The 23,505-nt window shown below is 47.2% G+C and overlaps 1 protein-coding gene across 1 annotated transcript in view; it reads left to right on the top strand.

Moving 5' to 3' along the window:
• The window catches only part of NELL2 (neural EGFL like 2), a 1,025,546-nt gene that overhangs the window by 1,643 nt on the left and 1,000,398 nt on the right, over window positions 1-23,505 (top strand). The window lies entirely within an intron of this gene.

Raw genomic sequence — 23,505 nt, 5'->3', positions numbered from 1 at the left:
CACCACAGATGGGCTGTAAACGGCCGAGGGCAGCCTCCCTAATTTACTACCCAACCAATGGTACGTTTGTGGCTTCGTAGTGTCATAGCGCCTGGTGAACAGATGAGAGATGTGCCTCAGGCGCACGGTCTGCTGTGGTTTCATTGAACATTGGAGAGGGTTGATAGGCCAACCAGGAGCAGCCGGGAGGAGCCGGTGTTCAAAATGCGCCCACGTCGACTGTGTAGACACACTCTCCTTTGACACTTTAATGGCCCCTCCCCTTCATGCCCCTGATTTCCGGGTAAGCGTAACTTCTGTTGTGGTGGTGGAGGCTGATATCATAGGGGTGAAAGGTCACATACCCAGATGTTAACGTTTTCCGGTAGGATCGCCTTCATTTTACCAAATGATGAATGTTTTATCAACCACCGTTTTATAGTGTTGTCCTTTTGGTTTTGACCACCTTTGGCATTGCTTCAAGCTCCTTGAGGGCAGAGTATCACACCTGCGCTATCCCTAATCAGAATGTGGCGCTTTTGATATTAGTAGACCATGTACTGAACCGCTTGTAAGGAGATATTCATCAATCATTTTTCAAAAAGCCCCACATCGAGCCTGCTATCATTACAGTCTGGGAAAAAACAGACCACGCGTGTCAGTGCTCAAAACAGAACCGATAGAGACCCATTTCGAGGCGCCTTTTAAAAAACTGCGGTGCTCAGCACCGGTGAGACCCGGCCCACTTCAAGCCCTCGCTATAAGTTAATGCGTAATATGTGGTCGGCGTTACTTGTGGGATGTGCTGGAGCGTAATTATGCACAATTATTGCAACACTATGCAGAATGAGTGAAATTATGCGAGGACTGTAACCCTGTATTTGGCACTATTTTCTTAGTGGGAAATGCATCCTCTCGTCCAAAATGAACCAGGAGGCATTTTACACTAAGAAATAGCACAAAATCGCAACAGTAGCAGTCTCTTGCACTCTGTTCCTGTGGTCTTGGATAGGTCATGTGGTCTTGGGTAGCTATTTATGGCCTAAATTACTGAAAAACACGCAAACAGGTGTCATTTTCGGTAATTTTGTGTCAAGCATAACACCAAATTCCCGAAAATACGCCGGCGTGATGACAATTCCACCCAGGCTTATTCAGAAAGCGGTTGCAGACATGGTTTACTTTGCACCCACTTTTAGATGCCACTGACAATGAAACGTTAAATGTAGTGTCTGTAAATGTGTAGAAAATAGAAAGGCAGAGCATTCCTACGTTGTCAAGGACCTACTACATTGTGATTTTAAGTTTGAGATGTACTTACCTTTCTATGTTATTACTAACCTTAGAACAACTTTTGTATGTTACCAGGAGCAAGTTTCCCCCCTTTCCAGAATCAGAGCTTTTCAAGAAATGTGGCTATATTATTTCTAAAAATGCATCTTCTTGTGTTTTCTTGTAAATTGCTGCACATCTCTGGATGAGGAACCAGGAAGAGAAATTACGTATCAAAATTCATTGTGCCTCCACTAAGGAGAATGACTTGGTTCCATTTTGACTGTACAGTTTTAAGAGATTACTGAGAGCAGACAGAAGATAGTGAGCAAGTGATGGTCCTATAGATTATTTAACACCGTCACACTTAGTACTGACTGTTACTTAATATCAATGTGTGCATCTCTAACACACACACACACACACACGCACACACCCCCCCCCCACACACACACACATATATAACGATACGTGAAAATAATTTGACATAAGTGGTTTATATGCCTATATTACAAAGTTGTTATTCACTCCTCTGTAATTAAAGTTGACACAATAGAATAGTACAAGAGCTCATTTTTATTGATAACAAATCTGCACCAAACTTTTAAAACAGATTTTAGGAGATTCTTTATGCTAAAATTACATTTGGTTAGGATTGATGTGGATGGTGACATTAGCGGGGCCCCAAACATGTTTACTGTTGGATATCCCATTAGAAACCTTTCCTGCAATAACACGAAAATGGCTGAACAGTAACATGCCAGATGTGAGATGCACATGTAGCTTTTCTAGGCTGGACAAATCAAAATGTGTTTTTCCGGTGTGCAAGCATGAGTTATTGAATAACAGTAAATCTAATGGAGAATATTAGATACTTTGATGAAATGCAACAAAGCTTTTTGATTGGCTGAATTTTCTTTCTGTTCTTTAACAAAACTGAGTGATTGGCTGGATTCACTCTGAAAATGAATCAAAGCAGTCCTCTTTTTCCTTTTTATTTTACCACCAACATCAATATTTCACAAATGAAAGGTAAAGTAACAGAATAACTGCAGAGATGGAATAGTCCTCTGCATGGTACCGCGAATGTGCAACCTCTGCCTTTAGTATCCTCGCTGCATGGTATCTGGACGTTTATCGTTTGGTCAAGCGTGCTTGGCAGTCTTGAGCGCACACAATGGCCTAGGTGCACCTGTATGTTGAGGGACACATAGCCTGGCTCTGTTGCCTGGATGGGTCTACCAAGCATACCCAACTGACATGAGACTACTGTCTGTGTCCTATGAGCATATTCGTTAAGCAGTGGTGGCAGCGTTTCATTTGTTTTTAATGTGAGAGCCATAAATAGCAACCAATGCCTTTAGTGGGACACTAAAGACATCCCTTTGGGCACAGCATTTCTCCTCTATGTGTGAGAAAGAGGATTCCAAACACTTGTTTCTGTTGTTATATACTTTCTTTTATTTTTGTTGTTCTTCTTTTATTTGTTCTTTTAGTACATTTGTCATTGTGATATTTATGCTCAGTTTGTCATATTCACATCAGCGACACAATTTTGATTTGAATCCAATGCATTTCAGGCGTGTTAATCCCGCCCTTCATCAGGGAATAAACACTACAAACACAGAAATGAAAACCATGGGTAAATGTACTGTGTATGTCTCCAATAAAACGAAACAATATCCAATTCTGCACCAATAACGAAAACTAAACCTGTGTGTATGTTACCAATGTCACCACGAGAAACCTTAGACACCCGTGTCAACACAAACCGAGTGTCATCTCTTTTGACCAGCACTTACGTGTCGCGCTTGTGCCTGTGTTTGGCTCATACAAGAGTCTTAATCCGTGTTTAAGAACGCTAAAAAAAAAACAGTAAAAGGAAAAACGATATACCCTGTAAAATTCCTTGTAGATTATAGAATCACATATCTTGAGCGCAACGTTAAGTCTGAGCTCACTTTCTAGTAATGCGACTGACCTTAGCTGCGGTGTAGCAGCGTCTTAACCGCCTTCTTCCCGCCAAACTTCAAACACCCTTCTGTTTACGCCATTCCACATTTAATCAAACGTCGACCTCCATCATTGGTTAAAGCTCCGATCACGTGACCATAAACTTCGAAAAAATACTTCCTACTCAAGGCTATGTGTCTAGTATGATATTAGAGGCGTTCTCCGAACAGTGATTATCCTACGTTACATTATGGCCAGTTGTACTATAAGGTACTAAAGCTGAGATTAACGGAACATTATGAATGATGAGACGAAAAAAATGAAAAAAATGAAAACGGTATTCGGAGGATCGAACTCCTGCGTGTCATGGTATCTACGGCGGTCACCAGCCTATTGTGCTATGTCTGTAAAGAATAGAGTGTACGTGATGTGAGGTGATGAGGTTACACAGTTGATTTTTTTTTTTTTTAAATAATTTTTATTGTAGGCATACCTGTACAGGCCAATACACACAGATAGGTAGCATCATAAGTTTTAGCAGATATATAGTACATCTCGACAATCAGTACACAGCCGTCCGGCCCACAACCCGGGGGTTGGGCGGCGTTGAAGCCTCTGCTCATCCATGCCTGACGTTCAGTACAGAGGAGTGGTTAGTGTTCGGATTAAGTGTATGACTACTTTTATGGCCCTACTAAACTACGCGCTAATCCCCAACTCCCTTCCCTGCGCCAACCTAAAACTCCCCCCCCATCCCATCCCGCACACCACCACCCGCCTAAGGCTACGCTGTTACCATCTCTGGGTTGCTGGCTTGAGTCTCCCTACATTCCTGCTGCTCCTAGGGCCTCAACTCGCCTCCTCCGTCCCCTCCCCCCTGGGAGTCTCCTCCTCTGCGTCAGCTTCGCTATCCCTGAGTTCCTGCACCATCACTTCCCATGCGGTCGCAGTGTCAGCTGCTGTCTGGCTAGGGGTCCTGCGCGCAAGTTGGTATCTATGTGTGCTGTCAGCCGTGGCCCATTTTAGAAACTCCTGCCGCCATCTCCGTGGAGTAGGCCCCATCCTCGCCTTCCAGTTCTTAGTGATCTCCCTCTTAGCCACCATCAGTCCCATGTCGATAAACTTACTCGTGAGCTTATTTTTGGGGGTATGGGGAAACCAGTGCAAAAAACATTCCGCCGGTCCGTACTCTATGGATCTTTCCGTCACCTCATTCAGCACCTCCCCTACTTCCTGCCAATAATCCCGTAGGGCCGGGCATGCCCACAGCATGTGCACCAACTCAGCCCCCTCCTCCGGGCACCGGGGGCAGGCTGCCATGTCATCGCCAAAATACCGCCTGATTCTACCTGGGGTCATGTACGCCCTATGCAACACATAGTAGTGGATCAGCTGGAACCTGGCGTTTCTCGTGCTGTTGCGAGCCCTACGGACAAGTTGTGCCCACGTCGTGTCCGGTATGTCCCTATTCAGATCCGCCTCCCATTTGGTTTTTAGGGATGTGAGAGGAGGGATATTCTCCCTAATCATCCGATCATATAGGCATGTAACCGCCTTAATCGTGCCCGCCGCCATCTTGGTGTACTGGCACGCCGCTGCCGTCCCGGGTTCCTCCAGTCCCGTGCCCCAGTGGGCGTGCATCGCCCTGGTAACTGCTGCATGCAGCAGAAATCCCCCTCTCGGGATACCGAAGCGGTCTATTAGCTCCCGGAACGGGAGCAGTGCGCCATTCTCAAAGAGGTCCCCAACTACCTGTATCCCCGCTTCCTCCCACTCCTGTAGTTGCGACCAGTCGCCGCCATGCGGTAAGGCCGTTAACATACCCAGTGGTATCTCAGGCGCATATGGGCGCTGGGTACCCGCTCTCTTCTGGGTCCGGTTCCAGCAGTGACGGTACGTGCGCTGTTCCAGCGACAAATCCCGACTGTCCAGCCGTTGTTGGAGAGTTATAAACGCCAGGACGTGTCTGGGCGTGCCCCGCGAGCTTTCGTCTTCTGGGCCCCGAAATACCCTCGCTACTTCCTGCGTGAAGACTTGCAGTTGGGCTGCTAGGTAATAGAGCTCAAAGTCTGGCACTGCCAAACCCCCCTCATCTTTCGGGCGAGAGAGCGTGGCCAGCGCTACTCTGCACCGTCCCGCACCCCAAATGAACGTTGTGATTTGAGATTTAAGGAGCTGAAAGAAGGAGCCAGGTATCCAGATTGGGAGCGTCCGGAAATAATACAGTAATCTCGGTAGGGCAACCATCTTTAGTAGGGAAATCCGGCCCGCTACTGACAGTGGTAATGTGGACCAGAAGGACATACAGCTCTTCAGTCCACGTACGCATCGTCCCAGGTTGCCTTCAAGCAAGTCCTCCGGCTTATGGTAGATATGGACCCCCAGGTATTTCATGCAGGTAGGGTTCCAGGTCGCCTCCGACTGGTGTTGTGGCTGGGCAGTGCCCTCCAGTAGTGGGAACAAACTTGTCTTGGGCCAGTTAACCCGCAGGCCCGACATCACTCCGAAGCTTTCCAGTAGAGCTTCCGCTCTCCGTAAGTCCTCACCCCTGTCGCAGAGGAACAGTAGTAAATCATCGGCATACAGCGAGATGAAATGCTGTCCGTCACGGGCCCGCACTCCGCGGGTGTGCCGCCCCGTTCGGGCTGCAGCCGCCAGCGGCTCAATAGCCAGTGCAAAAAGAAGCGGTGATAGGGAGCAGCCCTGACGAGTGCCCCGGTCCACCGGGTATCGGAGGGATACCGCCGGTCCCACCCTTACCCTTGCAAATCGCTTCCGCGTATAGGACCTTCGTCCAATGAATATAACCAGCCCCCAGACCAAAGCGCTCCATGACAGCATAGAGGTAGTCCCACTCGAGGCTGTCGAAGGCCTTTTCAATATCTACCGAGAGGACCAGTTCCGTCCCTGCCCCTTCGTTCAGCCCGTCCAGGAGACGGATGAGCCTTCTGATATTGATCGTGGTGTTGCGTTTCGGTATAAAGCCGTTCTGGTCGTCGTGTACAAGCCCCGCCATGTGAGGCAGGAGCCTCGCCGCTAGTATGGAACTCAGGATTTTATAGTCTGCGGTGAGCATAGAGAGCGGTCTATAGGACGCAGGGTCATCACTCTCCCTGCCGGGCTTCAGCAGTGGGACCACTAATGCCTCCCTCATCGACTGCGGTAGCCGTCCCGACACCTTGGCCTCTCTATAGACAGTCAGGAGTCGCGGTGCCAGTATGTCTAGATATTTGTTATAGAACTCTATGGGGAGTCCGTCTATCCCCGGCGATTTGTTCCTCGCCATGCGCCGCACCGCCGATCGTATCTCCCCCAAGGCGATGTCCGACCCCAAGTCCTTCGCCTGCTCAGCCTCTATCCGGTGTAGGGGCAGATCAGCCAGGAAGGGTTCCACCAGTCCCGTCCTGTTTCCCGGGGCACTCTTGTACAGGCCCTCGTAATATTTCTGGAAGGCGTTGACTATGCCCAGCTGAGTTTGTTGAATCACGCCCGTCATATCTCGCAGTTGGAGTATGGGGGCGCATCGTCTGGTGGGGTTCGAGAGCCACGCTAGGAGGGTGCCCGCCTTATCGCCGTCAACATGGGAGCGCAGCACATAGCGCTTGTAGTCAAAGGCTCGAAGTCTCTCCACCTCAACGGCTACCGTCTCCCTGGCCAAACAGAGAGACTCCTGGAGTTCCGGGCGTCCGGGCCGCCTCCTCTCCGCCTCCCTCAGTCTAGCATCCGCCGTAGCCAAATCGCCCAGCAGTACCTTCCGCACGCCTACATAATCCCTGATACAGATACCCCTCACCACTACCTTGAAGGCGTCCCACTCCGTCGCCCTTGAGGTCGCCGTCCCTTCATTCTCCGTGAAATACAAGGCCACTCCTTCTGCTAGGGCCTCCCCGAAAAGGGGGTCCTCCAGAGTCTCAGGTCGCAGTTTCCAGAGCGGAACCCTAGGCTTCTTCGCCACGCACGCCAGCCGGATCAGGAGCGGATTATGGTCTGAGATTGTTCTCGATAGGTACTCTGAGCCAGTGACGCATGGTAGCACCTCCCGGGAGCAAAGTATGGTGTCCAAACGGACATGCAAATCATGGAGCCCGGAGAAAAATGAATAATCCCGGTCAATCGGGTGTTGCCCTCTCCAGACGTCTATAAGTTCCCAGCTCTCCTGCCAGTCCCTCCTACCTCTAGAGAGCCTATAAACCGGGGAGTCACGAAGGGGTGGGTGAGACCTGTCCAGCAAGGGGTCGGCAATGGAGTTAAAGTCACCCCCTAGCAGGACCGGGCCTGCAAGGGAGTGGGCCAGCGTCCCTGACAGTGTCGCAAGGAAAGCCAACTGGTCCGTGTTTGGGGCATAAATGCTAGCTAATACTATATCTCTACTTCAAGTTTCCCCTCCACCACCACATACCTCCCTTCCTGGTCAATCCATTGGCGTGTGAGTTGGAAAGGCGTGCCTGCCCTAACCCATATGAGCACTCCTCGCGCATAGGCCGAATAGCTGGTGTGATAAACCTGCCCCCGCCATCTCCTCTGTAGCGCCTCCCCCTCCTGCCGTGTGAGATGCGTCTCCTGCAGCATTGCGATGTGCACTCCCCTCCGTACTAAATAGGCATGTATTTTGTGTCTGCGCTGCATAGTGTGTAGGCCCCGGACATTCCAGGTAATACAGGTCAATCCATTTACATTAGCCATTATCCCAGTAATCCGGTCGAAACACTCCCTCCAGGTCCAGCCCGTCGGCGGTGATGGTGCCCCCTCTGAAAAAAACAAAACTCCCCAACAGCCCCACCCATGGTACACCCAGGGTCAACAACTTCAAAAAAAAAAAACAATCCCCAACTGTGGAACCCCCCCCCTCCCCCAGAACAGGCCCCAATATCGAAATACCAGTCCCCATCCAAACTCCAGTACCTGATGACCCAGGTCTCAACTACACAGCCGTAGCTGTGGGTGCCTTAAGGGCCTACGGAGCACGGCCTTGTCCAGAGGGAGGCCGCGTCGCCCATCTCCACACTCCCTCCCCAGTTCCTCATGGCCCTTTGCCCTGAGCCCCGCCGTGTGCCCCGGCCCCCACTATGTGTATAGGCAATGGTCCCCCCCACAGCTCCCCAAACATTACCCACTCTGCATCGACAGTAGTTCATATATTGAGGATCTCGTCCGCCGTCTGCGGCGTCACCAGCGGCCCTTCCGTGCGGTGAATCCCCGATAGGTCCGACTCCGAGCCAGAGGCCGATACATGAGTGTCCGAGTCCGTGGCCCCCTTAGATCCGGGACCTTCTGCCCGACCAATCTTCTCCACCTCCAGCAGCGCCGCCTGTCGTTCCGCGTCAGTCTGAGAGGCCGATGGGCCTAGCTTCCCTCGCCCTCGTTTCCATAGTCTCTTCGATTTCCGCAGCCGTTTGGGCGAGCGTTCCCGCTCTTTTTCTCGCTCTTCTCTCATCCTGGCGCCGTCAGTCCCGGCCTTGTATGTCTCCCACCAGTCCCAGGCTTCCGCTGAAGTCGCAAAGAAGATCGCCTTGTCGTCCACTACCACTCGTAGCCTGGATGGGAAGGGCAAGGAGTAGGCAATCCCTTCATTCCGCAGTTCCCTCTTGATCGTGAGGAAGGAGGCTCGTTGTTTCTGCGTTTCGAAGGTGAAGTCCGGAAAAAGTGTGACTCTACTGTTCGCAATCTGGAAGGGGCCATCCTCACGAGCCTTCCGCAGGAGCAGATCTCTGTCCTTGTGGTGTAGCAACTTGGCTATGATCGGTCTGGGTGGGAGCCCGGGCTTGGGCGGTCCTGAAGGGACCCTGTGGGCCCGCTCCAGAGTGAAGAACGGCGAAAGCCCTTCCGGCGCCACCACCGATTTCAGCCATTCCTCCATGTAGGCAATCATGCCCCCGTCCCCTCCGTCTCCGGCACACCTACGATCCGCACGTTGCTGCGTCGGCTTCTATTTTCCGCATCCTCCGCTCGCCTTTCCAGGGTGCTTATGCGGTCCAGGGCCTCCGTCAGCTTACTCTCCATCGCCTTGTGAGCCGGCGCCATGACCTCGAGCACCACTTCAGCCTCCTTGACCCTGTCTTTTAGTTTGTCATGGTCCGCTCGGAGTAGGCCCAGCCCCGACGCCACCTGCGCTATGTCGTTGTGGAGCGCATCTCTGGTGGCCGTTATGGCGTCCAGTATCCGGTCCTGCAATCGCTGCAGGTCAGTCTGCTCAGCGGGGCCCCCTTCCACTACTTCCGACGTTGCCGCCTCCTCCACCTTGGTCCTCGGTTTCCCCATCGTGGCCGGCCTCGCCACTCCCGCTGTCCTCGCCTGCCTGCTGTCCCCGGGCCCCGGCCACGTGGTCCGCCCCTGTGCGCTACGGGGTTTCGCTGCTCGATCACTGCGCCCCAGAGTAGGCGTCCGTCGTGCTGTCCGACCCCCGGGTGCTGTGGGGTATCGTTCACTCCCCCCTGGGGTGGCGTGGTATGCTGGACGCCGCCAAAGTCCCTTCAATGTCCCTCGGGATCCTTCCTCATGCCCCCAAATGCTGCAGGGCCACTGTTGTGGGGGCAAGGGGGGGAGGGGGACCCAGGATGCTCAGCTCCGTGCACCTTGTCCCACGGACCCCTTCTCAGGGCGGCCCCCGCTCACCTGTTGAATCGGCCGGTGCCTGGGGCTGGGTTGGAGCTCCAGTTCTCGTTTTCTCGGCCAGGAGTCCGCCAGGAAGCCTCGCCCGCAGGAGCGGACCCGGGCGGCCGTCCCCGCCCTCTCCCGATGTCACCGCGTTCCGCAGCCGAGCTCTAAGGAGCAATCCTCGCCGTGTGGGGTCCGTCGCTGCCGGCGATCGCGCCTTCCCGATGTGCGCCGGCAGTGCGTTCCTCTGGCAGCCCACCGCCTTTCAGGACTCCGCCGTGGCAGCCATTTTGCTCGGCGCCGTTCTCCCCTCCGCTCCAGGGGCCGCCGCGATCGGCGGCCGTCCTCGGCTCTGCGATGCCGCCGGCAGCCCAGCTCTCGTCCGAGCAGTCACCGCCGGGCTTTCAATCGGCGCCGGGGCACACACGGGCTCTTCGGCCCTTCTGTCAGGATTCTTGTGGGGAAGAGGCGCGGAGCTCCGGGCTCACGCCGCCATTTCCCTCGGCGCTCAAGCCACGCCCCCATGAGGTTACACAGTTGATGCTGTAATTTACTCAACAATTGGAAAAAATAAATAAAGTAAAATGAACATTGTACATTGAAAATAAGTAATATACCCTCGCAGGTTACCCATTCCAGATTAAGGAACAACATGTATTCTGTTACAAATAGCAACACAGTTCCATACGTTCATTGAGCCCGTTAGGACTCTGGGTACACAATTTATGGATCCAAAAGTTCTCTCGTTGCAGCATAAATTTAGTATTGTCCCTTCCTTCGGTTTTTGTCACCGTCTCCAGTATCATGTATTTTAATTGGGAGATGTTGTGTTGCGCCTCCAAAAAATGTGTGGCTACTGATGATTTAGTATTTCTCATACGGATATTGGATTTGTGTTCTGTTAAGCGTGTCTTTATGCTTCTTTCCGTTTTCCCAACGTATAGTTTTCTGCATGGGCATTTCAGCGCGTAGATTACATTTTTGGTTTCGCATGTGGCATTTACTCTCACTTTGATCTGGTGCCCCTTCATGGGGTGGTTTATTGTATTACCTTTGATGATACTGCTGAGGAAGCTCGGATAGTAGCGGTATCTAAATATTTGACACAGAGTCACAACTTCAAGAAAATCATCACAAAACACTGGCAGATGCTTAAGCTTGAACCAGATTTCCAAAAATCTTTCGACCAAATACCGCTATTCGCTTACACAAGAGCTCAAAACTTGGGAGAAATCTTGAAACAACGTCAACCCACAACCGGAACTTACAAGGGCACGAAACCATGTCTAAATTGCGGAAATTGCAACAGTATCATCACATTTTTTGGAGGCGCAACACAACATCTCCCAATTAAAATACATGATACTGGAGACGGTGACAAAAACCGAAGGAAGGGACAATACTAAATTTATGCTGCAACGAGAGAACTTTTGGATCCATAAATTGTGTACCCAGAGTCCTAACGGGCTCAATGAACGTATGGAACTGTCTTGCTATTTGTAACAGAATACATGTTGTTCCTTAATCTGGAATGGGTAACCTGCGAGGGTATATTACTGATTTTCAATGTACAATGTTCATTTTACTTTATTTATTTTTTCCAATTGTTGAGTAAATTACAGCATCAACTGTGTAACCTCATCACCTCACATCACGTACACTCTATTCTCTACAGACATAGCACAATAGGCTGGTGACCGCCGTAGATACCATGACACGCAGGAGTTCGATCCTCCGAATACCGTTTTCAGTTTTTTCATTTTTTTCGTCTCATCGTTCATAATGTTCCGTTAATCTCAGCTTTAGTACCTTATAGTACAACTGGCCATAATGTAACGTAGGATAATCACTGTTCGGAGAACGCCTCTAATATCATACTAGACACATAGCCTTGAGTAGGTTGTATTTTTTTGAAGTTTATGGTCACGTGATCGGAGCTTCAACCAATGATGGAGGTCGACGTTTGATTAAATGTGAAATGGCGTAAACAGAAGGGTGTTTGAAGTTTGGCGGGAAGAAGGCGGTTAAGACGCTGCTACACCGCAGCTAAGGTCAGTCGCATTACTAGAAAGTGAGCTCAGACTTAACGTTGCGCTCAAGAGATGTAATTCTATAATCTACAAGGAATTTTACAGGGTATATAGTTTTTCCTTTTACTGTTTTTTTTAGCGTTCTTAAACACGGATTAAGACACTTGTATGAGCCAAACACAGGCACAAGCGCAACACGTAAGCGCTGGTCAAAAAAGATGACACTCGGTTTGTGTTGACACAGGTGTATAAGGTTTCTCGTGGTGACATCGGTAACATACACACAGGTTTAGTTTTCGTTATTGGTGCAGAATTGGATATTGTTTCGTTTTATTGGAGACATACACAGTACATTTACCCATGGTTTTCATTTCTGTGTTTGTAGTGTTGATTCCCTGATGAAGGGCGGGATTAACACGCCCGAAATGCATTGGATTCAAATCAAAATTGTGTCGCTGATGTGAATATGACAAACTGAGCATAAATATCACAATGACAAATGTACTAAAAGAACAAATAAAAGAAGAACAACAAAAATAAAAGAAAGTATATAACAACAGAAACAAGTGTTTGGAATCCTCTTTCTCACACATAGAGGAGAAATGGTGTGCCCAAAGGGATGTCTTTAGTGTCCCACTAAAGGCACTGGTTGTGATTTATTCAGGCGCCCAGGGACGTGGTCGCCACCTACGGAGCACCCACAACAAAAATAGTCGTGTGGATAATAAACTTTTGAGCTGTGCACTACTCCCTATCAGAAGTTGAGAGCCATAAATAGGCCATTTTCCTATTAAAAAAGAGTGGAGTACCTACCAGCCTCACTCATATAAAGTTCTGCTTGAATGTAGCGCCCAGACGCTGCACTGACCTCCACAGTGACTGTGCACATGGATGCTGTGTATGCGGTGCATTTAAACGTGAGTTTATGTTGGACCAGACTAACGCAAACCATTGCATGGCCCCTGTACAGCATAGCACTAGCTGGAAGCACCTATTGCTGGCGTTCCTGGGCTAGAAGGAACCGCCCCAGACCTTGAAGTGTGGGAGGATGGAGACAGGGCTGAAAGGCAGCAGTGAGCATTTGATGGATGCCTGCACATTACCTCTCTAATACCACAGCTGCCAGGACTGACAGTGGGCATTCAGAGGCGTTGGGTGTGGGGGGAATCTTTCAGCAAGGGTCTGCTCGTTGTCTTCCCCCAAATACTACTCCCAAAAGGGATGCTGAGAGTCAGGCACAGAGGTACACATTTGATTATTAGTGGGTGAGCTAGATGGATACACCCTTTGCCACTCCCCATTCTGACAAACGCCTTACTAAAAGCAAAGACTCTGGCTGCCCCACAGGATTGAAATGCACAAAGAGGAGAAATTGCTCTAAACTAGCTCTAGGCCTTTCACAGTGGGATTCACATTCCTGTCTGGAAATGTCTATGAAAGTGAGAGTTAGACTTTCCCAACTTGTTCCAGTTTCTTTAATATCCTAGAGTGAGGGAACTCTGCAAACTATGGGAACAAATCCTGAGATCTATGGCTGCTGTCTTTTACAGCTAGTTTCCCAGATATAGTTGGGCTTCACCTGAGCTCTTTAATATTTCTGAGAGAAGCAGTGGGTCTGCCTAAAACATTGAAGCTCCTGGTCTCATGAGAGAGCGAAAGGAGTGTCTGACCCCTGCATGGAGGCAAATGCCAGGAAGGAGAAGTCCCGCCTTGCTGCCTCCACAGCCTAATCTCCAGTCAGCTGTTCATCCTGCCGGGTGCAACCACTGTGATGATCCACCCAAGTGTTCTGCAGCAGCAGCAACCCTGACCTGACGTACCTGCAGCTATGAGCAAACGTGACATGAGGCAGATTGAAATGAACCACCACCAGCCTTAAGCAATGCTCTGATCCCGCTGAAGATGTCACAACCAAGCACCTTAGGGACTGTTGTTGACTCTGTGTGCTAGAGCAGCCTCCATCCGATGTGATCGCTTGCCATCAGATCAAAGTCACCTGCGCGAGTTGTCAATCAGCGTGCTGACATGCTGAGAGAATCTGCTGAGGGCAAGGTGGCACCCTCATCTATCTCAAACACCTAGGACACATGCTCATCACACCCCAACATCAAAACCTAGATAAAGCCTGGAACTGATGAACTGCTGAATTCACATGAGTGCCTCATGCATGGAACAAAAGTGGATTGGGACAATGGCATAACCTTAAAGACTCAATGCTGAGATGATTGTAAGGACTGAATTATGGGTCCAGAACTAGGGAAGCTGCTAGTACTTTCCATAGTAAGTCTGCAATTGCACTTATGTGAAATGTGATTAGTTTCTGCATGGACTTACCCGTACTATATGTGCGAAACCATATGCCTTGGTTATTTCTGTGGGTAGTATTTATTGTCTCCTGGTACTCGTAAAAAGAGAAATGTAAAGAACAACAAAATAGTTTATTTATTTAGTGGCACGTGTATCATGAAAAGGCAATTGTTGCAATAAACACTAATATCCGTCTACGAAGGTTTATTATTGCTCAGATCCATTGATATATTTTGTTTAAAATCTCCCTATGTTCATAAATTTTTTAGGTATTGGAAAACAAAACAGCAGAGCTGGAGAGCTGATGCTGCATATGTGGCTAGGCCTTTGGCATGTACCCTTGTTCTGTTATCCACATGTACAGTGCTCCATCATGGAAGGATATCCTGGAGTTTGAGCAGTGACAAATCTGGTCTAGCCTATGGCTTGACTGTGTGACTTATTCGAAAAGCCACGTCTTTAGTTTCTTGTGGAATTCTAGAATAGAAGTGAGGTCTCTGATGTGCAATGGCAGCTCTTTCCGGTCTTTAAGAGCAATGTAGGAGAAGACCAGGCTGCACGATCTGGATCTGTGTGTGGGGGAGGATGTGTGCGAAAATCAGCCTGGCTGAGTGAGGGTGGCTGCTGGGCTTGTGGAATGTGATGTGGTTGAGGGGGATGGGTCAGTTTTATGCAAGGGTTTGAATTTTTGTGTGAAGAGTTTGAAATATGCACGTCATTCCTGTGTCTGTATTTCAGGGTGGGGAGCAAATAAAATAAGAAAGGGGCTTTACTTCTAACCCTCACTTGATTGCTTCATATCATGAAAATATAAACATGAAACACAGCCTTGTTCAAGTGCTGAGGTGCTATACTAAAATCCTCCCTGGCCTTGTCAAATTAATTTGGAGGGGTGAGATAGCCCCTCCCCACAACCAATCTTCCAGTGCCTTGCCTAAGGCCAGGAAGGGCCCTGGTGCTCATTGTCCTTGGCCTTATAGTGAATGCATTCAACATACTTATCCCTGCCATTGGTGTTTGTTAAGTTGTCTGATATTACAAAGCCGCCACACCAAATAAGGTCTAGTAGATTTATTGGATTAGATCTCATCAACCTACAAGAGCAGTTCATTTCTTTGTGTCCACCTCCAACTGCTAACACTAGAGTTCTACTCCCCACCACATTCTCTAATTGAATATTCACTTCTAGAAGGTTGAATCACATTACAACCTTATTGGCATGGAAGATCATACACCCCCCTTACACTGACAATAACAACAATACGAATTAAACAAGCATGAGACCCCCAAAATAGCCCTACAAATTTGCAACAGAGAAAATATTACGAAACAAAAAGTTAATACAAAACAATAATTTAAAACATAGCTTCACTTGATAAGGTAACTCTAAACATTCTACACTTGTACACATGTGTGTGCATACACAAGATGAAGAGTTATTGCCAAGAACCTGATAAACTCTGAAAATAAAATCTGATTACCTCCACTCAATACTTCCCAATTGTAAAATCCTTCCACCATCCAGGTCTTTGGGTAGATCTAACTTCACTCCAGGTCTTTGTGTAGATCTAACTTCACGCCCACACTCCAATAAAGTTCTGCCATCATTGGACATTGGTGGGACATTGGCAGAATTATCAATGGCCAGTTGAAGATTGATTCTAGAAATCATTTCCCATATTAACAGTCTGGACACACCCCAGACATCACTGTTCTCAAATCCCACCACATTCCTCCCTACCTATTATTGATAAAGGTCCCATGAAATCCCTAAAGCCCTTTCCTCACAAACCTTTGCTCCTTCACTAAGGTTAATTCACCAACACTCCAAGGTACAGTTTTTCCACACTTCTTTTGATCATACCTTTCTCCATATCTGTTTTGGTAGCTCTTCCTCAAGGCCTTACCTTGAGCTTTGCAACAACTTAAATATGTTACATCATACAGCCATCCCGAATCATGAATTCCACCATTCATCCACGCAGGATTCAACTTAGCGTTTCCCACCCTTTCCCTTATCCAGGAGAAAAAATATTTGGAAGTTAGTAAGTTGGGAGCATTGCGGTGTGCCACTACAACTCATTCCAAATTTGAGCTAAAGGCACCTTTTAATCAACTGCTGTCTGCACACTTGACCTGACCAACCTATTCATATGTTCTGCCAGGCCATTGGCTTGTGGTGAGTATAGTGCCATCTGAGATGCTCAATGGAGAGTCCCTTTAAGAATTCTTGCAACTGTTGAGTTGTCATTTAGACTCCAATGTCAGTCTTTATGTACTTGGTATACCTTCTTTGGTGAGTTCTCTCTTTAGGAACTCTATTACTACCCTGGTGTCCAACTAATTCACACATTTTGTGTCCACCCATTTGGACATATAGTCCACCAGTAATGTAACATACATTTATTCTCAGGTAAAGGATGGAAAGGACCGACAAAATCCAAACCAAGTTTCTTCCAAGGTTCACTTAGAATATCAATTGGTAACAATGGAGCACTAACAACTGTATTGGCACACAAGTCACAATCCTTAACAACTCATTCAACCTGCCTGTCTGATCCTGGTCATCAATAAAGTTTGGATACCCTGGCCAGGAATGACTCTCTCGCCACTGATTAACTCATCTCTTGTTCAATTTAATTCTTCCCTGACATTCCAGTAACCCAATTGATTTTCCAAAAGAGATTTATATTCTGGCCAACCTTTCACAACTCTTGGGACATTGTGCATCAGTGTGCCTCTCTCTTGCTTTTCTTCACTCCTCCTTTTGAATGGCATTTTCACAGACCCAATTAACTTTACACAAATCCTGGAAATCCTGGCTATTAACCATGCTATCAATGGGAAGTCTGGATAGACACTTTGCAACACTGTTTTTGTTGCCAAAGGAGTACTCAAAATTTAAATTAAAATCTCTCACACCTTCCACCCATCTCTTAATCCTAGAGGGGAATTTGTCATCTTTCCTTGTAGCAAACAATTGTGACAAGGGTCTGTGATCAGATCGGACCACTAAAGGTAAGCCCCAGAGATAAAACTTGAAATGTTTTATTGCCCAAACATACACCAGGGCCTTCTACTACTTCTACTACTGAGTACGATTATTCCGTCACTTTCAGCGAACGTGAAGTGAGTGCAACCATGCTCTCATCACTGCCATTAACCTGTGACAATAATCCCCCAAATCTTTGAGGCTGGCATCAGTAGTCAAAAAGGTTTTCTTCTTTACATCAAAATGTCCTAAGGTGGGCATTCGCTCTTACTTTCTCTAACGATCTTGAGAGCCAAATTACAATCCTCTGTCCAACTGAATTTGTTACCCTTCCTAATAAGGGATCTGATAGGTTGAGTTAAACTTGAAACATTCTCAACAAACATGGAGTAGAACTCCGCCATTTCCAGGAAAGATCTCACTTGATCGTTATCCTGCAGAGCAGGTGCTTTCAAGATAGAATCTGCCAGTTCGAATTTAGGTTTGACTCCATCAGCTGTTATGGTGTGACCTGAATACATTAGTGAATTTACCCAAAATGTGCTTCATACTCTTACCATAAATTAGGATATCATCCTGTAGGAACAATATATTAGGGACATCCCTCAATAATCTTTTCATCACTCTCTGAAAACAAGCAGCAGCTGATGCCTACCCAAATGGCATTCTGATGAAACGAAAGGGGTAACAAAAAAGCAAGATGCCTGGAGTCATCATGCAATTTAACCTGGTAGTATGTCGATGATAGGTCCATCAAATTAAAAACTCTGGCACCCCCAAGCATCATCAAAGTCTCTGAAATGTTAGGAAGTGGTTGGCGAGCAACCCAGATGTGTCTGTTAAAGTCCTTGAGGTCCACACACACCTGGATACGCCTAGCACCATCGTGGGGTCTAACACCACTGGACCCAACCACACAGAGGATTATATTTCTTCAATGACACCCTCATCTGTCAAACTTTGGATCTCCTCTTTGAGAGGTTCCAGCATAAGGTGTGGGAATTTCCTGACTGTATGCACACCAGGTGATACAATGTTCTTCAGTGTGATTTTGTGCTCAAAGTTTTTGAAAAGGCCCAACTTTTCACTGAATGCCTTAGGAAGCAGAAGTAATATATCCTCATGCTCACATGACATATTCATAACTTGTTACAAGGCATTAGGGTAAAGAGTGATACCCATGTCGTGTTGGTGACGCCATCCCAATAGGTTATCTCCTTGCTAAGCTATATATATATACCTTCCCAATGGTTTCTTTGTCATTTCATTTTATTGTCATCACTGTGTATCCCAAAACCTCAATTCTGGTGTCACCATAGCTTACTGTCTTGATGTCTAGTGGGAAAAGGAAAATGCACTGATCTCTGAACACTCCCTCCCAAAAATTATCCACCACCATGGTGCAGGGCCACCCTGAGTCCGCCAACACCACCACTTTTTTGTCATTTAAGGTGATAGATCATTCTGACATGACAATAGGATAAATCAATCAGTCAATCAATCAACATTTGCAGTGTGCTGCATTGTCACCCCTGGGGGTATCTGGGTGCTGAGGTGCAAGGTCTCTGTTGAAAAGCAAGGTCTTGAGGAAAGGGCGGGAAGGGGGAAAAATGAGCAGAAAATGTAAAGCAGAGGGCAGAAAAACAAGCAGAAAAGGCAAAACAGAGGGCAGAAAAACTAGCAGAAAAGGCAGAACAGAACAGAAGAGGGCAAAATAATACAAAAAAACAAGCAGAAAGGCCAAACAGAACGCAGAAAAACAAGCATAAAAAGGCAAAGCAATGGGTAGAAAAATCTGCAGAAAAGGCAAAACAGAGCAGAAGAGGGCAAAACAGTGGGCAGAAACATGAGCAGGAAAGGCAAAATGGAGGGCGGAAAAACAAGCACTAAAAGCAAAACAGAGGGCAGAAAATGAGAAGAAACTGCAGAACAGAAGGCAGAAAAATGAGCAGTGAAGCCAAAACAGAGCAAGAAACGAGGAGAGGAAGCACAAACAGAGGGCAGCAGGTAGCCAGGCAGAAAAGCGTGGGTGACTGCAGGCAAGCTGGACAGGAGAACTGTTGCAGGGGGAGCTGGCACAAGGACCTGCTTAATGGGGTTGTGCTGCAGCCTCCATTAAGTAAGTCCTGGATGGAGAGTGGGGCTCTGGGTGGCGTGAGGAGGGAAACAGCAGGAAGAGGGAAGAAACTAGTGGAAAAAGGCTAAATGGAAGGAAGAAAATTGAACAGAAAAGGCAAAACAGAGGGCAGAAAAGCTTGCAGAAAAGGCAGAACAGAACAGAAGAGGGCAAAATAATACAAAAAAACAAGCAGAAAGGCCAAACAGATCGCAGAAAAACAAGCATAAAAAGGCAAAGCAATGGGTAGAAAAATCTGCAGAAAAGGCAAAACAGAGCAGAAGAGGGCAAAACAGTGGGCAGAAACATGAGCAGGAAAGGCAAAATGGAGGGCGGAAAAACAAGCACTAAAAGCAAAACAGAGGGCAGAAAATGAGAAGAAACTGCAGAACAGAAGGCAGAAAAATGAGCAGTGAAGCCAAAACAGAGCAAGAAACGAGGAGAGGAAGCACAAACAGGGGGCAGCAGGTAGCCAGGCAGAAAAGCGTGGGTGACTGCAGGCAAGCTGGACAGGAGAACTGTTGCAGGGGGAGCTGGCACAATGACCTGCTAAATTGGCTCACGCTGTGGCCTCCATTAAGTAGGTCCTGGGCAGAACGTGAGGTGATGGGTGGCAGAAGGGGGGGAACAGCAGGCAGAGGGAAACAGTGTGAAGAGGAAGAAACTAGCAGAAAAAGGCAAAACAGAGAGCAGAAAAACGAGCAGAAAAAGGCAAAACAGATGGCAGAAAAACAAGCAGAAAAGGCAAAACTGAGCACGAAATGAGCAAAGGAGGCACATACAGAGGACAGCCGGTAGACATGTAGCAGACGGTGGCAAGCTAGTCAGATAGACAGGAGAACTGTCGCAGGTGGAGCTGGCACGAGGGATCACCATCTATATCTCTTGGATTTGCCTTTACATTCAGTACAATATTTAACTCATCAGACACTGAGTCCGCTCCTTTGTCCTGACCCGTCTCACCGTTGAAAACCCTGGTATAATGACCCTTCTTGCTTTAAAGAGGGCAACTTGCGTGTCCCCAACTGCTGCACAGGTGAAATGAGGAAACTTTCCTCCAAAGTGACTCATATTTAACCAAGTAATCCATAGTATTCCATGGTAATTCCATACAGTGATCAATGTACTACCAATCTTTTAAAGACACTCCAGAGACAGCCAGATGATGATTGAATGTTTATTACGCATTTTCATATATCATATATCGCCTTAAGCTTGACCATAGATATGTGTGGGATAACATTCATTCGAGCCTACACAGAAATAACCCAATGCATTTCGATCTCTTATAAATTCTTTCTAAGGGGTACTGTAATAAATTGAAAAAAGTCTGTATAAACAACAGATCAAAAACACAAACCTATATTAACTGTGCATAATTCCATGACCAAAAAATGTTCTTTTATCAAGCATTGACCATGCCCCACCCTTCCCTGTACTCCCCATATGAACTTTCATGTTAAAATAATTGAAATCAGCTGCAAAATTATCCGAACCACTAATGCCTATAAACTTCCTGAACCCTCACCGTGCTAACCATTTAAATCATCCAACTTATTTTCTCAAATAATCAAAGCTACCTGGAGACACAATATCGTGCAGATACTCTCCCCTTTCCCCAAGCTCTTCTTGCATTTATAAAAAATGCTGCTGTATTCTATTTACCTTGCTACCGGAACCAGGGCCGGCTCTAGGCATGTGCAAGTTGTGCACCTGCACAGGGCCACCAAACCCCAGGGGCCACCACGCCAATATATATCCTTAATATATGAGTCCTCTGAGGATGGATACATATTTGCGTGGTGGCCCCTGGCAGGGATTTGGCGGCCTCTGGCTCTGTTCCACTTCTAAACTCCCTGACCCCCTCCCCTCTTTACTGGCCTGCGCGCTCCGCCCCGCCCGGAACCCCTCATCCGGGCCCCCTACCTACGCTCCCTGCCCAGGGCCATCATGAGCCTAGAGCCGGCCCTGCCGGAACCAGTGGCTCCAAATATAAGTGTCTTCTTGCGTTCAACGAGAAAGAAAGAACCAACCTACCACCCGCCAGAATTTCCTTTAAATCCTGCTCACTCATGTCTGCCGAATAAACCCTTCATTCAACTGAAAAACCATGACCACCTCCGTTCTCGAAGCTGGGTCATAAAAAACTAACTTTGCCATCAAACAATGCCACAGTGCCGAATACCTAAATACTGAACTGGAAATTAACTGCATCCCTCATCTTCGTAATAAGCAACAAGTAAATGAAAATACAAGTGTTTGTTGCTTCAACACATTTTAAAAATAGATGAATAAATGAATAATTCCATGAATAAACAATTAATTATTCTTCTAATGAACCACCTCTTCAATCAGATCAAATGCGCAGTCCAAAGTTTTAAAATTATGTCAAAAATACAGTCCTAAATTGATCTTAATGAAAACAGAGTCCACTCGAGTTCATGAGAGGTGCTGCTGTGTCCGAGGTGATGATCTTTGAGGCACATTCTTATGGGGTGCAAATGTCTCGAACTGCACCCCATATGTTCATCCACTGTTGGAGAAAAGAATGTGACACTAAGTAAGTTCTAATAGATATATTGGATAAGATCTCATCAACCAACGGGAGCTGTTGCTTTCTCTGTGTTCACCTCCAACTGCTAACGCTAGAGTTCCACCCCCACCACATTCTCTAATCGAGTATATAATTCTAGAAGGTTGAATCACATTCCAACTTGATTGACATAGAAGAACATACCAGTGTTCTTAAGTAATCGACACCGGCAGAATCTGACAGCTGCCTCAGTGCCACCATTTAAATTATAATGTTGGAAGTTTTTAGATGCCCCAGACGTGAAACATCATTTACTACGAAGTAATTACCACTAATAACGTTTACCACGAGTCACTTACCACGCAAACGTCTTTAAAACGCGGGTGCCTTCCACGACCGACTTTACCATGCAAGTACGTTCTGCGTGGGCTGGGGGGGGACGTGGTATTCCTTCCAGTCGTTCTGCGTGGGCTTGGGGGCTGTGGAGGGGCCGGGGGGGGGTCTCCCCCCCAAAAAAAAACCAAAAACAAAGGAGCAGGTTACTTAAAAAAAAAATACGCACTTCAGTACCACTGAAGAAAAAGGAAAGTGCCTCCCCCAAAGACGTGCCGTGTACGTCAAAATAGCAGTCCTTTTTTAATGTTGGTAGACGTGTTTTGACGCTTGTTTCCATGGTGGATGGAAGCAAGGGCTGCTGGTGAAAGACGGGAATGTGGAAGGTAAGAAAATAATCTTTATTTAAAATATGTATATATTTAAGCGCACAGTAAAATAAAAGAATTTATAAATCTAAGGTAATTTGTTGTTTTTGAATGTTGAAAAAAAACGATCGATTGGGTTAAGCAGTTACTACAAACTCTAGACATACTTTTTTTTGCCTATCCGTTTCATTATGTTTCATTTGTGCTTAGTGGACGTTTCTAAGCGTGGTATAATCCATTGTTGTAAATTCCAGCGTGGTAAAGCCACTTGCGAACTAAAATTCGCGTGGTAATGCCATGCGTGGAACTTGCAATCGAGGTAAAATCATATATTCGCCCCAGACTAGACCTCCTTTTTTGCTCATTTCTTAGCAGGATGAGGTGACAGGCATGCCTGTCAGCTATCAAGTGTTAAGTTCTCAATTGTGAATATAACACTGGAGCAGCAGCCAAATGTGCAGTCCCTCCTTCTCCCACATGCTTTTGCAGGAGGTGAATGACCAGGGTGGCTGACAGCTTTTCTAGTGTCAATTCTTCTATTGCGATCAGAACTCCAGGGCAGCTTTCAGCAGAATCGAGCCTCCTTCTGACACATGCTCATGCAGGAGAGAGGAAACCAGGGCAGCTGAGAGCTGTCCCAGTGTACTGTCATCATTCTATGGCATGTGTTAATTGCCCTCATATTTCTTCCTGCGCAACTCCTTCCAGGAACTATGGGGAACATACGTGCCACTTTTGTTTTCGAGGGGCTGGGGCTGGGGGGCGGGTGGGGCGATGGCAATACCCTCCAAACCCTGGCTTTTGAAGGTGGTACACCTGTATGCAATATTTCGTTGTCTGTGGACACAGTTAAGTGAGGCAAACTGCAGACCAATTGTAGTATGGGTGTTAAATTACTGTATTTCTGCAGTTGTAATGCTATTACTTATGTGTAATCTCTCCCAGTAATCATGAACCATGAGAGAGATTAAAATGAAAAATGTCTATTTTCCTTTAGTAGTGCTTACACTGTGCATTATAGATTATTG

This window comes from Lissotriton vulgaris, chromosome 1_1, assembly GCF_964263255.1.
Source record: "Lissotriton vulgaris chromosome 1_1, aLisVul1.2, whole genome shotgun sequence".
Lineage (NCBI taxonomy): Eukaryota > Metazoa > Chordata > Amphibia > Caudata > Salamandridae > Lissotriton > Lissotriton vulgaris.
This window is presented reverse-complemented; position numbering and strand designations above follow the sequence as displayed.